The sequence below is a fragment of the Ranitomeya variabilis genome, chromosome 1 (genome assembly GCF_051348905.1).
Source record: "Ranitomeya variabilis isolate aRanVar5 chromosome 1, aRanVar5.hap1, whole genome shotgun sequence".
In the NCBI taxonomy this organism is placed as follows: domain Eukaryota; kingdom Metazoa; phylum Chordata; class Amphibia; order Anura; family Dendrobatidae; genus Ranitomeya; species Ranitomeya variabilis.
This window is the reverse complement of record NC_135232.1, coordinates 1,110,819,345-1,110,831,530: the sequence shown is the minus strand read 5'-3', so window position 1 is coordinate 1,110,831,530 and position 12,186 is coordinate 1,110,819,345.

Genomic DNA, 12,186 nt, shown 5'->3' with positions numbered 1-12,186 from the left:
ACCTCAACTATGGGAGACAAACTGAGAAAAAAAAATCCAGAAAATCACATTGTCTGTTTTTTTATCATTTTATTTGCATTTTATGGTGGAAAATAAGTATTTGGTCAGAAACAAACAATCAAGATTTCTGGCTCTCACTGACCTGTAACTTCTTCTTTAAGAGTCTCCTCTTTCCTCCACTCATTACCTGTAGTAATGGCACCTGTTTGAACTTGTTATCAGTATAAAAAGACACCTGTGCACACCCTCAAACAGTCTGACTCCAAACTCCACTATGGTGAAGACCAAAGAGCTGTCAAAGGACACCAGAAACAAAATTGTAGCCCTGCACCAGGCTGGGAAGACTGAATCTGCAATAGCCAACCAGCTTGGAGTGAAGAAATCAACAGTGGGAGCAATAATTAGAAAATGGAAGACATACAAGACCACTGATAATCTCCCTCGATCTGGGGCTCCACGCAAAATCCCACCCCGTGGGGTCAGAATGATCACAAGAATGGTGAGCAAAAATCCCAGAACCACGCGGGGGGACCTAGTGAATGAACTGCAGAGAGCTGGGACCAATGTAACAAGGCCTACCATAAGTAACACACTACGCCACCATGGACTCAGATCCTGCAGTGCCAGACGTGTCCCACTGCTTAAGCCAGTACATGTCCGGGCCCGTCTGAAGTTTGCTACAGAGCATTTGGATGATCCAGAGGAGTTTTGGGAGAATGTCCTATGGTCTGATGAAACCAAACTGGAACTGTTTGGTAGAAACACAACTTGTCGTGTTTGGAGGAAAAAGAATACTGAGTTGCATCCATCAAACACCATACCTACTGTAAAGCATGGTGGTGGAAACATCATGCTTTGGGGCTGTTTCTCTGCAAAGGGGCCAGGACGACTGATCCGGGTACATGAAAGAATGAATGGGGCCATGTATCGTGAGATTTTGAGTGCAAACCTCCTTCCATCAGCAAGGGCATTGAAGTTGAAACGTGGCTGGGACTTTCAACATGACAATGATCCAAAGCACACCGCCTGGGCAACGAAGGAGTGGCTTCGTAAGAAGCATTTCAAGGTCCTGGAGTGGCCTAGCCAGTCTCCAGATCTCAACCCTATCGAAAACCTTTGGAGGGAGTTGAAAGTCCGTGTTGCCAAGCGAAAAGCCAAAAACATCACTGCTCTAGAGGAGATCTGCATGGAGGAATGGGCCAAAATACCAACAACAGTGTGTGGCAACCTTGTGAAGACTTACAGAAAACGTTTGACCCCTGTCATTGCCAACAAAGGCTATATTACAAAGTATTGAGATTAAATTTTGTTTCTGACCAAATACTTATTTTCCATCATAAAATGCAAATAAAATGATAAAAAAACAGACAATGTGATTTTCTGGATTTTTTTTTCACAGTTTGTCTCCCATAGTTGAGGTCTACCTATGATGTAAATTACAGATGCCTCTCATCTTTTTAAGTGGTGGAACTTGCACTATTGCTGACTGACTAAATACTTTTTTGCCCCACTGTATATACTTAACAAAAAAGTGTGAAACAACTGAAAATATGTCTTATATTCTAGGTTCTTCAAAGTAGCCACCTTTTGCTTTGATGACTGCTTTGCACACTCTTGGCATTCTCTTGATGAGCTTCAAGAGGTAGTCACCGGGAATGGTTTTCACTTCACAGATGTGCCCTATCAGGTTTAATAAGTGGGATTTCTTGCCTTATAAATGGGATTGGGACCATCAGTTGTGTTGAGCAGAAGTCTGGTGGATACACAGCTGATAGTCCTACTGAATAGACTGTTAGAATTTGTATTATGGCAAGAAAAAAGCAGCTAAGTAAAGAAAAACGAGTGGCCCTCATTACTTTAAGAAATGAAGGTCGGTCAGTCCTAAAAATTGGGAAAACTTTGAAAGTGTCCCCAAGTGCAGTGGCAAAAACCATCAAGCATGCTATTCCATCCTGTTTGCGTTTAGTTGGACCATCATTTATTTTTCAACAGTACAATGACCCCAAACACACCCCAGGCTGTGTAAGGGCTATTTGACCAAGAAGGAGAGTGATGGGGTGCTACGCCAGATGACCTTGCCTCCACAGTCACCAGACCTGAACCCAATCGAGATGGTTTGGGGTGAGCTGGACCGCAGAGTGAAGGCAAAAGGGCCAACGAGTGCTAAGCATCTCTGGGAACTCCTTCAAGATTGTTGGAAGACCATTCCCAGTGACTACCTCTTGAAGCTCATCAAGAGAATGCCAAGAGTGTGCAAAGCAGTCATCAAAGCAAAAGGTGGCTACTTTGAAGAACCTAGAATATAAGACATAATTTCAGTTGTTTCACACTTTTTTGTTAAGTATATAATTCCACATGTGTTAATTCGTAGTTTTGATGCCTTCAGTGTGAATGTACAATTTTCATAGTCATGAAAATACAGAAAAATCTTTAAATGAGGTGTGTCCAAACTTTTGGTCTGTACTGTACATGGCCCCGGCATCTTCACCATCAGAATTAAACCGGGGAACAGGGACAGCTATATCGCCCCTAGCGTTAGGGGCAGGGAAGGAGCCCCTGTTCCTGGAATACTCAACAACAGCGTGGGAAACACCCGATGTTCGGGCTGCCACACCCGAACAATAAAACAGACTTCCTGGAGAAGTTAGTTTTCGGAGACTGTGCACTGACACTAAGTGTTCATTACAGACCCAGAACTTTACCATTTGGGTTCCCCATCACTAAATATGATTCTTACACAGTATGATGTGCCCACCCCATAATATGATAATTAAACAAAAAAATTATGTCCTCAAACCGCCCTCTTAGGCCGGTTTCACACGTCAGTGGCTCCGGTACGTGAGGTGACAGTTTCCTCACGTACCGGAGCCACTGACACACGTAGACCCATTAAAATCAATGCATCTGTGCAGAAGTCATTGATTTTTTGCGGACCGTGTCTCCGTGTTTGGCACACGGAGACACGGTCCGCAAAAAATCAATGACTTCTGTGTTTGTGGGAGCGCACGGATTACACGGACCCATTAAAGTCAATGGGTCCGTGTAAAACACGTACCGCACACGGACGTTGCTGTGTGCAGTCCGTGTGCCGTGCAGGAGACAGCGCTACAGTAAGCGCTGTCCAAACGACTGAAAAAACAAATGTGGGTTTTTTTGCCATCTCACTTCACTTGAAATTTTTTTCCTTGTTTTCCTGTACATTATATGGTAAAATTAATGGTGCCATTCAAAGTACAATTATTCTCGCAAAGAAACAAGCCCCCATACCACGTTATGGGTGAAAAAGACTGAAAATTGTAAGCTTGTGAGCAGGGCCCGCCTTCCTCTTGGTATCTGTTGATTTATGTGATTAATGCTGTTCTGTAATGTCTTTTATTGTCTGTACAAGTCCCCTCTAAAATGTAAAGTGCTGCGGAATATGTTGGCGCTATAGAAATAAAATTATTATTAATAAAGTTGTGGATCTTGGAAGAAATGGAGGAAAACGTGAACGTGCATAAAATAAGAATTGTCTGGTTCTTAAGGGATGAAAGAGCAAGAGTTAATTCCCAGGCACTTCATTGGGGGACACAGGACCTTGGGTTTGTCTGCTGCCACCTAGAGGCTGGTACTAACAATACATCTTAACAAAAAAGTTGGCTCCTCCCCAGCAGACTATACCTCGCCTGCTGGCATCAAGCCTCCTCATTTTAGCTTGTCATTTGGAGGCAGACATGGGACTGAGCTTTGGTAGGTTAGGTGCTGAGCTCTCTTTTTTTTGTGTGTTTTAGATCTCATGATTGTGTCAAGAGGTAAGAGTGTTGTCACACTGCGTTTTGTCCCACGTTCATTTTGTCCCATAGGGAATTACCTCCTATGTCAAAGTGCCATTACAGAGTGTAAGTGGCCATTCTGTTTCACCCCACGTAGCGACGAAGAGTACAGCCTGTAATGTTCAGCCTGTATCCTCTCTCATCACTATGGCAGGACAATGTACCTTGATGCAGTTGGCGATCAGGTACCTTTGGCGTTTGCTCTTTTTGACTCCGTCCTACCCACCACAGCTCAGTACAATGGCATGGAGTAGAAGATGGTGTCTGGACTTCTCAATGCCCAGCCACAGGATCAAGCTTATTCAGGACAGTTAAGCACTGTGTGTCCCTTACTGTTGTCCAGTTTCATTCCAAACCCCTGCAGAACGCCCTACCATCTTGTTGGGACAGGTCTTTAGGATGGTAGTTAACGTCGCCTCTGATACGTCAGGGTCACTCCTTCCACCCTACTTTGTGGCAGGGTCTAACAACGGATGCCAGTCTCCTCAGATGGTTTTCTGTCAGTTCTCCGTTCAGGGCTCATGGACGAGACAGGAGAGGCTTCTCCCAATCAACGTATTGGAGCTCAGAGCCACCCGCCTGTCACTTCTCTATTGGCAGCACTTGCTCTCAGGTTTGCTTGTGTGGATTTTGTCCGACAATGCCACCACAGCAGCATATATCAAATATCGGGGCAGTATTCAAAGTCAATCAGCCATGGCAAAGGTCACACGGATTTTGGATTGGGTGGAAGACAGAGTTCCGTTTATTTCAGTGATTCACATACCCGGATGGGACAATTGAGATGCAGATTTTTTAAGCCGTGAGGGGTTATCTACAGGAGAGTGGTCACATCATCCAGAGGTTTGCAGCCAGATCTGTCTTCGGTGGGGCACTCCAGATGTCGAACTAATGGCATGTAAGATGCTGAGGTTTGTGGCCAGACCTCATAATCCAGTGGTGGTCACACTTGATGCATTGGCAATCCCTTGGTCTCCGTTCACCCTGCCATACCTGTTTCCACCTCTGCCCCTGCTACACAGGCTGCTCAAGAAGATCAGGGCAGAGGGGAACCCCATTATCCTCATCACACCAGACTGGCCTCAAAGATCTTGGTTATACACACATCAACATCCCGGCAAATGTCTCATGCGGCCTCCAAGACTGTACAGATCTTTTCCAGGTTCCGCGCTTCCATCAGAATTTACGGTGTCTCATTTTAACGGCATGACTGTTTAAGCCACAATTCTGAGTACATTTTGCCTGTAGGATGCAATTATCCATGCTATAATTTAGGAATGACAGCAGGGCTTTGGAGTCGGGGAGTCAGTGTCCATTTTGGTGGAGTTGGAGAAGGTATAAAATGAAGAGACTCAAAAGTTCTAAAATATATAATACATTGGGAACAGTAGTACAATGCAGGATGTGCTGTATATTTTTTCATAAGAATTTGGGAAAGTAATGAAATGTCCAATAATTGTCTGTTCTGTCCCTGATCTAAGGATCTTGGATTTTAGTTGAGATGAATCTGTGCTGCTCTTTGGACATGCTCAGCAGTGACCAGTGCTGTGTTGTCGGAGTGAGGGAAATTGAGGAGTCGGAGGTTTGGTTACCTACTCCACAGCCGTGCATAAAAGCCCTCCTTGTTGCACTTCTACCATCACACTTGTAAGGCCTTGCTTTCACTGGTGTGAATCCAGCAACATTGCCCCGGTGTCTTTCTCCTTGCTGATGTTTCTCTACTTTTTGCAGTCTGTTCTGGAGTTGGAACTGAGACTTGGCTTCCTCAAGGGTAAGAATTCTGCCTTGGCTATTCTGTTTCATATAGATCTGGCCTTCATGCCGCAAGTCAAGACTAGTGATGAGCGAATATACTCGTTACTCGAGATTTCTCGAGCACGCTCGGGTGACCTCCGAGTATTTAATTCAAGGAATTGGAGCACAAGAGGCTGCTGTACTGCGCCCTCCCCCCATTGATCCTTGCTATCTCAGTCTTGTTTTGGATGTACTTCAGTCCCCACCCTTTAAGCCAAATAGAGACATCTCGCTGTTCCTTTTTGGAGTTAGCAGCCCTTTCTTGTTGCGCTCCTTACCTCATCCTTCACCTGAACAAGGTTGTGTTGCGTCCTTAACGAGGACATTGTCTTACCTTCCTTCTGCCCTTCGCCCTCTCATCCTACTGAGCTTTGAACATTCATGACATAGAGTCTCACAGCGTCACTTATCAGCCACTGCTCCATTCAGACGTTCAGATTCCTTGCGGAAGGCCCGTGCAGAGGTCTGGCTGCCTTTTAAAGTGACTACTGCTTGCTGGATTCGATTGTCCATTATTAAAGCATATAGGGTGATGGCCAGATCTCCCCCATTCGGGGGCACTCTATGCAGTCCATGGGGGCCTCCTGGGCCGGCCGTCAAAAGGCATCTGTTCTGCAACTTTAGTCATCGGTTCATACCTTTTCTAAGTTTTACAGGGTCCATACTTTTTGTGTAGGCATTCACAAGTCTTGGCAGGAAGGTACAGCAGGCAGCAGTTACCCAAGCGGCGGCCTAAGCAAGGGCGATTACTTCTGTGGTAACAATATAATATTTTTTTCCTATCCCCTCCCCAGGGACAGCTTCATGGTTTCTGTATCACCCTATGAAGCGACTGAGAAATGAAGATTTTTGGTACTCGGTGTAAAATCTCTTTCTCGTAGTCTTTTTTTAAGATGTATTGTTAGTGTCAGCCTCTAGATGCCAACAGACCAACCACATGGTTCTTGTGTCACCCAATGAAGTCTACAAGTACGGTAAGTGATTTTACGGTGAGTACCAAAAATATTAATTTTATTTATTATAAGTAATTAGTACTCGTGAAAAAAACAAACTTTGTAATATTTATTGTAAGAGAAATCTTTTTCCTCTTGTTTTGATCATTTGTTCTCGAAATTCTCAATTCACTGGTAAAATGTGTCTTCGGTGAGTACAGATTTTCCCATTACTGAGATAGGAGTTGCCAGTTGATGCTCATAAAGGTCTATGGAGAACTGTAACTTGCAGCGGAATGTCTGTGTTCCACTAGCTCCTCCTCCTCCATAGAATTTTAAAAGCACCAACTGCCGTCTCCTTTCTCAGTAATGGGGAAATCGTTCTTCACTGATTACAGACTTTAACCATCAGTCCAAGAGGAGAAAGAAGCATTTTTCTCTGATAAGATATTTTATAAAGTTTTTTAAATTTTCATGTATACTATTGATTTATTAAATTAATATTAAAACAGCAAATACTCTTTAAGATCCGCTTCAAACATTGTATTCCAGCCAACAGTCCTTCCACGATCAAGTATCGGAGAGATCTGAATGTAGCATTGTGACCTTTCCTGGTACAGTGTAAACATTGCAGAACATGAAGTCCTCTTGTGGCGGCCGCCCGTCCGCCCCAGCTATTTTCTGGATGAAACAGAACTTTGCAGAGACTGAGATCTTCTGAAAGGCTCGAGACGTGATGTGAAAACAAAGTCGTTGCCTATGGCCAAGAGAATGTGTCTGAGCTCTGCGTTTGCTAAATATGACTATGAGCCTGGCAGAGCTAAAATACGTATAAATGGATCCCATGCATTCATTTTGTGTTGCCCCCTCAGGCTTTCCTATAGTCCAGTGGATCTCAAATAGCAGATGTCAGGCCCATAGATGGCCTGACAGAGAGATCACTCAGTTATACTATATGGACAAAAGTATGTGCCCCCTCCACATTACACTGGCTTTTCTGACCTCCCATGCTACATCCATTGATAATAATATGGCGTTGTCCCCTCTGCAGATATAACAGCTCCCGCTCTTATGGGAAGGCTTCCAAGATTTTGGAGGTGTTTTTTAAAATTTTTTGCCCCTTCATCCAGAAGAGCATTTGTGAGGTCAGACCCTGATTTTGGAGAGGCCAGGTTCTCAATGTCTGTTCAGTTCACCCCAAAGGTGTTGAAGGGTTGGAGTAGCAGACGGTCATGTTCTTCCACACCAGACTTCTCTAACCGTGTCTTTATGGAATTTGTGCACCGGGCACAGTCATGGGGAACAGAAAAAGACCTTCCCCAAACTGTTCCCAAAAAGATGGAAACTACAATTGTCCACAATGTGTTGGTGTGCTGAAACATTAAGATTTCCCTTTTGCTGTTCCACGTGGCCCCAGGTGCTGTCCAGCATATTCATCTCTGCTGTTCCACGTGGCCCTAGGTGCTGTTCAGGATTTTCAGCACTGCTGTTCCACACAGCCCTGGGTGCTGTCCATCATTTTCAGCTCTGCGGTTCTGTGGAGCTCCAGGAGTTGTGCAGCTGTTCCATGTGACCCCAAGTGCTTCCCAGCATGTTCAGCTCTGCTGTTCCACACAGCTCCAGGAGCTGTCCAACATATTTAGCTCTGTTGTTCCAAGCAGCCCCAGCTGCTGTCCAGCATATTCAACTTTGCTATTCCATGCGGTCCCAGGTACTGTCCGGTATATTCAGCTCTGCTATGCCACGTGGCCCCAGGAGCTTTCCAGCATATTCAGCTCTGCTGTTCCACATATCCCTAACTGCTGTTCAGCATATTCAGCTATGCTGCTCCACATAGCCCAGGTGTTGTCCAGCATAATCAGCTCTGCAGTTCCAGCATATTCAAATCTGCTGTTCTACACAACTTCAGGTGTTGTCCAGCATATTTAGCTCTGCTATTCTATGTGGCCCAGGTGCTGTCCAGCATATTCAGCTCTGCTGTTCCATGCAAGCTCCAGTAGTGATCAAGCATATTCAGCTCCGCTGTTCCATGCAGACCCAGGTGCTGTCCAGCATATTCAGCTCTGCGGTTCCATGCAGATGTCATCCATACTTTTACTTACTGTTGCTCCCTGTCTGAAAAATTGCTGGTTTAATTCATATTCAATGAATATGCAAGACACTGCCTTCCCCTGCTCTATAACCCAACAAGCCCCACCTTCCTCTACTTGATTGACAGTTCATTTGGCGTTGAGTTGGGGAGGTAGAATCTTGTGAAGTGCTTTGTCACTCCCAGAGCACTTAAGCCTCTTTTGCATATTAATTCAAATATCTTTTTTTTTCCAGTCAGGGAGCAGCATATGGCATAGGTAGTCAAATTGGTTGTCGGCTAAATCCGATTACCTTAATAAATAATGGAATCAAAGTAAGTAGGATATCACAAAAGAAAACTTGGCTGTTTATGGTAGTTTTGTAAATGGAGTCCAAGGATTGGCCTAAACTCCACTTGCAGTGAGAATCTGAGATGAAACAACAGATTTTTACTTTTTTCCTCCGAACAATTCCCATTATACTTAATTGTACAGTGATGGGGTCTGACAATACCCCAATATAGCAGGATAAGGGAATGACTGCCATTCCCTACAATAATACGAGGGCTGCAATCTGAAGCTTCAATTTAAGGTTTTGCCTTTTCTATGTGTGCTGGAAAGTGGCAGGATAACAAGGCATTCCTGACACATCTGGACAATGTGTATTTGTAATAAGTGAACATGTCAGCTGTTTAGCAGGATGTCCATCGCCATCTCCTTTCTGTTAAAGAAGTTTTTGCTGTCTGACATACATTAAGCGCTCTATATTTTACGGATCCTAAATATTCTGCTGTGATTTCCATGTGAAGTTTGTAAACGTATGATTTTATAAGGTGACCTATAGCTTGGGGATTACTGTAAAAGGTTCTATTAGGTTTTAGTGTGGCTTGTAAACACAATGGAGGCTATAAAACCACAGCTGAAAGACAGGAGGCTAAGTGCTCTGTGACAGCCTGAATCCGAACTGAAGAACATGTGGAAAGCAGATGACTGTGATGAATGCTGAGCAGAGGAGAGGAAAAGCTGCACAGTGTACATTGTTTTCCGTAGGTCAGATCTGATATAGGTCAAAACTTCACTATATGTCTAAATATACGGGGGCACCTGACCATACACTTTTTGTTAGGATCAGAAATATTTGGAGAGTGAACAAATCTTCATGATTTCAGCTCTGCAGGCCACTATTTTGGATTTAAAATTAAACTTCATTTCATGGCTTTAAACTATCTCATGTGAACACGCAGTGACAGTGTTGTGCCGACAGCTGTTAGTGACAGCTGAGCGTTATGGAAAGAGGGACGGGGACCCATGACCCATGTCAGTGATCCCCACAAGCAAAGGACTGTGATCAGTCAGTCAACAGCAAGATCACGCAGGAGGTGCTGAAATATCAGCATCTCTCGGCTGATCACAGCAGGAGCTCGGCGCTGCTAGTGGCCGAGCTCCTGTATTAACAGCCAGGGACGGTGCCAGCATGATCTAAGAAGCTTCTGTATAGGTATAATGCATTTTCAATGCATGGAAAAGTGCAATGGCTCCTGACCCCTCAAAAGAAATCCAGCAAAATCTGCACTCCCAAATCCAAATGCCCTCTTGTTTCTGAGCCCCACAGTGTGCCTAAACCACATTTAGCATTCACATGTTTGGCAGTGGTATGATTTCCCAAATGGGATTACTTGATGGGAGATTCTGCTCTTCTACCACTTAGGGGCCCTGTATATGGAGTTCGCAAACATTTCCAGGAAAATCTGTTCTCCAGGAGGCAAATAGCGCTCCGTCCGTACTGAGCCTCGCCATGTGGCTAAACAGTGCTGTACAGCCACATATGGGGTATTGCCATGTTCAGCAGAAATTGTGGGACACATTTTGGTGCCATTTTTACCCATTTCCCGATGTGACAATGTAAAATGTAGGGCTAAAACAAAATGTTTGTGGTAAAAATGTAATTATCTTCACTGTTTTAATGGTAGAAAAGTCAAACTGTGCTCCTTTCCTTCCAAGCCCTGCCATGCGCCCAAACAGTAGTTTTCCCTTGCATGTGGGGTATACTCAGGAGAAATTGTACAACAAATTTTGGGGCCCATTTTCTCCTGTTACTATTGTGAAAATAAAATATTTGGGGCTTAAAGAACATTTTTGTGGAAAAAATGTGATTTTTGTTTCTTTTCACGGCTCAACTTATAAATTTCTGCAAAGCACCTGCGGGTTCAAGGTGCTCAACACACATATAGTTAAGTTCCTTTATGGGTCTAGTTTCCAAAATGGGGTCACTTATGGGGGGGGTTTCCGCTGTTTAGGCACATCGTGGATCTTCAAATGAGACATGGCGTCTACTCTTGATTCCAGCCAAAAGAAGATTACCAAGCCCTTATTGAGTTAGGTCCAGAAATATTTGGACAGTAACACACATTTGGGAATATTAGCTGTCTACCAAGACATATTCAAGATACAGTTAGGGTATGTGCACACGTTCAGTTTTTTTTGCTATAAAAACGCTTTTAAAAACTCATTAAAAACGCATACATTATGATCCTATCATTTAGAATGCATTCTGCATGTTTTGTGCACATGGTGCGTTTTTTTCCGCGATAAAAACGCATTGCGGTAAAAAAAAGCAGCATGTTCATTAATTTTGCGGATTTTCCACGTTTTTCTCGCAATTCTATGCATTTGGAAAAAAACGCACAAAAAACGCATCAAAAACACATGAAAAAACGCATGCGGTTTTCTGGCAGAAATGTCCTTTTTTAGTCAGGAAAATTTCTGCAAGAAATCCTGACATGTGCACATACCCTTAGCGCAAACTCACAGCTTTAAATTTGATCATATTTACCTCCTAATTGGATTAAGGGCTTAGGAATTACAGCTCGTTAATATGTAGCTGAATCTTTTTAAAGGCATCAAAGGTAATTGTACAATTATCTCAAAAGCTCTTTAACTGGCTGCTGTCACGGGGTTACCTTGATAATGTGGAGCCAGAAGACCGCAGTATCTGATTGCTCCTACCTCGGCACTGAGAAGAAGCACTTCTACTTCATTTTAATGGTGCTTATTCCTTCTGGCAGAACAGGGGTTAATCGGCTGTGTTGGAAATCTCCAACAGCTTAGCTCGGTTAGCGCATCTCCTTTCCCCTTTATAATCTGGGCTCTGATGCAAATCCTTGTCAGAGCTAGCATTTGCTGCATGGTTTCAGGAGTAGGTGGTGTTCATATGAGAAGGAGCGTTGGAGAAGTTATCTGTGACTGTTGCTTGGTTGTATCTGTGGTATTTCCCTATCCTCTATTTTGGTTTATTCCCCTACCTCCACTCCCTGGTGCATTCCTCTGTTTTATGTGAGTGAATATTTTGTATGCCTGGAGTTTTCTGTCAACCCTTGTTCGTGTTGCCTTGTTTGTCGGGTTGGTGTACTATGGTGCACAGTAATGCCCCTCTTCAATTGGGTGGGGGAAGAGAACAGACAGAGAGCGGACTCAGAAGATAAGGAAAGGGAGGAGGCCCCGGCATCTTCACCTTCAGAAGTATCCTGGGAAGCAGGGAAAGCTAGGGCGCCCCTAGTGTTAGGAACAAGGAAGGAGCCC